General features: G+C 40.6%; 1 non-coding gene across 1 annotated transcript; it reads right to left on the reverse strand.

The window, feature by feature from the left end:
* Positions 1 to 276: 276 nt before the first annotated feature.
* On the reverse strand, positions 277 to 380 carry LOC127741771 (small nucleolar RNA R71). Its single transcript, XR_008002977.1, has one exon. It is a non-coding gene; the product is annotated as a small nucleolar RNA R71 (small nucleolar RNA).
* Positions 381 to 4165: the final 3785 nt, after the last annotated feature.

Genomic DNA, 4165 nt, shown 5'->3' on the forward strand with positions numbered 1-4165 from the left:
AAACCTCAACTAGTTACTCTAATGCAACAGAATTGCAAGTTTCATGGACTTCCATCAGAAGATCCCTACCAGATTTTAACTGAGTTTTTACAGATATGTGAGACTATTAAGACTAATAGAGTAGATCCTGAAGTCTACAGGCTAATGTTTTTCCCTTTTGCTGTAAGAGACAGAGCTAGAACATGGTTGGACTCACAACCTAAGGATAGCCTGGACTCTTGGGATAAGCTGGTCACGACCTTCCTGGTTATGTTCTTTCCACCTCAAAAGGTGAGCAAGCTTAGAGTGGATGTTCAGACCTTCAAGCAAAAAGATGGTGAATCCCTCTATGAAGCTTGGGAAAGATACAAGCAGATGACCAAAAAGTGTCCTTCTGACATGTTTTCAGAGTGGACCATGTTAGATATATTCTATTATGGTCTGTCTGAGTTCTCTAAGATGTCACTTGACCATTCTGTAGGTGGATCCATTCACCTAAAGAAAATGCCTGCAGAAGCTCAGGAACTTATTGAAATGGTTGCAAATAACCAATTCATGTACACTTCTGAGAGGAATTCCGTGAATAATGGGATGCCTCAGAGGAAAGGAGTTCTTGAAATTGATGCTCTAAATGCCATATTGGCTCAGAATAGAATGTTGACTCAACAGGTCAACATGATTTCTCAAAGTCTGAATGGATGGCAAAATGCATCCAACAGCACTAAAGAGGCATCTTCTAAAGAAGAAGCTTATGATCCTAAAAACCCTGCAATGGCAGAGGTAAATTATATGGGGGAAGCCTTTGGCAACACCTATAACCCCTCATGGAGAAATCATCCAAATTTCTCATGGAAGGATCAACAAAAGCCTTAACAAGGCTTTAATAATGGTGGAAGAAACAGGTTTAGCAATAGCAAACCTTTTCCATCATCTTCCCAGCAACAGACAGAGACTTCTGAGCAGAGCACCTATAACTTAGCAAACATAGTCTATGATCTGTCTAAGGCCACTTTAAGTTTCATGAGCGAAACAAGGTCCTCCATCAGAAGTTTGGAGGCACAAGTTGGCCAGCTGAGTAAGAAAAGTTACTGAAACTCCTCCTAGTACTCTCCCAAGCAATACTGAAGAGAATCCAAAAAGAGAGTGCAAGCCCATTGACATAATCAATATGGCCGAACCTAGAGAGGAAGGAGAGGACGTGAATCCCAATGAGGAAGACCTCATGGGATGTCTCTCCAGCAAGAAGGAGTTCCCTATTGAGGACCCAAGGGAATCTGAAGGTCATATAGAGACCATACAGATCCCATTAAATCTTCTTCTACCATTCATGAGCTCTAAAGACTATTCTTCTTCTGAAGAGGATGAAGATGTGACTGGAGAGCAAGTTGCTCAATATCTAAGAGCCATCATGAAACTGAATGCCAAGTTGTTTGGTAATGAGACTTAGGAAGGTGAACCTCCCTTGCTCATTAGTGAACTAGATACATGGGTTCAGCAAACTTTACCTCAAAAGAGACAAGATCTTGGCAAATTCTTAATACCCTGGACCATAGGCACCATGATCTTCGAAAAGGCTCTGTGTGACATAGGGTCAGGCATAAATGTTTTGCCACTCTCTGTAATGGAGAAGCTGGGGATCATTGAGGTACAGCCTGCCATATTGATCAGGGGAAAACTTGTCTCTCAACAAATCTTCCTTCGGCAAGTGTACCGAATTTGTCGTCAAGTAAGAACTCACAATAGAGTGAGGTCAAATCCCACAGGGATTGATTGATCAAGCAACTTTAATTAGAGGAATGTTCTAGTTGAGCGAATCCATGAATAGAGTTGATACTTGCAGAAAATAAAATGGCGGAAACGTAAATGACTGAAAGTAAATTGCAGAATTGTAATTGGGAATGGGGGAATTGCTCATAAAAGTAAATTGCAGAAATTAAAGAGAATAGGTAAGATCAGAAATGGGGAGTTCATTGGGCTCAGGAGATGTTGCATTCTCCGGATCAATTTCATTCTCATCTCTTCCTTAATCAATGCACTCATTGATCTCCTTGGCAATCTTAAGTGATTGAACAACAATTTCTTGTGGTTCAATCTCTCAAATCTTGATCAATAGCCAATTCCTTGGTCAATTGCTCATGAGAAGATATGAAGTATAGTCACTGATTATACCACATGCATTTCCCAAATCAAGTGTTAAGAGGGTTATAGCCACATACCCATCCACACCCAATGTGGTCCAGCATGAGAAAGCATTTCTAGCTGATCTCTTCATTCCTCTTTCAAGGTTCCGAAGAGATCCAAGTTTGAATAGCTTCTTTTCCAAGATAACTATCCAATTGGATGAAGATTGAAAGCTTTCAAGTAAAATCAAGAGGAAAGATAGAAGAAGAATAATGAAAACTAGTATTGATCCATCAAATTACAACAGAGCTCCCTAACCCAATGAAAGGGGTTTAGTTGTTCATAGCTCTAGAAATAAAAATCAAATATGGAGAATACATGATAAAGCTAGAAGTGTAGAGAAAGTAAAATACAAAGAGTAGTTCTATTTCCTAGCTCTCCGTCCGTCCCCCAAACAATTCAAAGCTACTCCTATATATACTACTCTTCTCAGCTTTTAATTGGCTCTTCAAGTCTTGGGCCTTTGGATCTTGAGTTTGAAGCAGTTCCTTTCTTCATTTGGGCTTGGCTTTACTTGCAGAGAGAAAGTGTGAAGTGGGTAGAGACTTCAGCTCAAGACGTTAGGGGTGTTTAACATTTAGTGAAAGTATAAGTTTGAGAACGTTAGTGACACTTAACATTGTCACTAACGTTCCAATGCACCCCTCAGCCTCACATTAAAGCCCATGTTAACTAGGTTAACGTGGCTTCTAACATGGCTTTTGCCAACCTTCGAGAATGTTAGTGACACTCAACATTGTCACCAACGTTCCAGTGTGCCCCCTTCTTGCTTCACGTTAAAGCCCACGTTAACTAAGTTAACGTGGCTTCTAACGTGGCTTTTGCCAACCTTTGAGAATGTTAATGACACTCAACATTGTCACTAACGTTCCAATGTGCCCATAGGTCACACGTTAGAGTCCACGTTAACTAGGTTAACGTGGCTTCTAACGTGGCCACTTTTAGCCATCCCAACGTTAGTGACAATGTTGAGTGTCACTAACGTTGGCCCATCCTTCATTCCTTATCGTTAGCTTCCACGTTAACCAAGTTAACGGGGAAGTTAACGTGGCTCTTGGGGTTTGTGTGGTTGCTTCAACGTTAGTGAAAATGTTGAGTGTCACTAACGTTGTCGATAACTCTTCATCTCTTACGTTAGCTCCTACGTTAACCAAGTTAACGTGGGAGTTAACGTGGTACTTTGCACCTTAGGCCAACGTTAGTGACAATGTTGAGTGTCACTAACGTTGGCTTCTCTTCCCCCTTTAACGTTAGAGGCCACGTTAACTAGGTTAACGTGGCTCCTAACGTGGCCATTTGTGAGCAAAGTTAACGTGACTCTTTAACGTGGGCATTGATGGCTTTTGAGAGTGTTTTTGGCAATCACTTTTCTCCTTAACTTTGCAAGTTACCTCCCATTCCTTACTTTCTTTGGTCCTGAAATCAAGCAATAGAGTGCATCAAAGTTCTAGTCCAAGTCATGGGTAATGCAATATACAATTTTGTCATTAAAATCATGCAAAATCCTCATGAAATCATGTAAAATGCACAATGCATGCTTGAATCAGGATGTAAATGATTTTCTACCCAAAACTAGCTTATTTCCTAAGAAAATGCAATGAAACTACCTAAAAACAGTAAAGAAAAGGTCAGTGAAACTGGCCAAAATGCCCTGGCATCACATATTCTCATTACAAATGGCAGACAAGTCAGTAAGACAAGCTTATGGATTGGTAGAGGATGTGTTAGTGAAGGTTGAAGGCCTTTACATCCCTGCTGATTTTGTAATCTTAGACACTAGGAAGGAGAAGGATGAATGCATCATCCTTGGAAGACCTTTCCTAGCCACAGCAGGAGCTGTGATAGATGTTAACAGAGATGAATTAGTCCTTCAATTGAATGGGGACTACCTTGTGTTTAAGACACAAGGGTGTTCTTCTGTATACATGAAGAGGAAGCATGAAAAGCTTCTCTCAAGACAGAGTCAAACAAAGCCCCCACAATCAAACTCTAAGTTTGGTGTTGG

This window comes from Arachis duranensis, chromosome 9, assembly GCF_000817695.3.
Source record: "Arachis duranensis cultivar V14167 chromosome 9, aradu.V14167.gnm2.J7QH, whole genome shotgun sequence".
NCBI lineage: Eukaryota > Viridiplantae > Streptophyta > Magnoliopsida > Fabales > Fabaceae > Arachis > Arachis duranensis.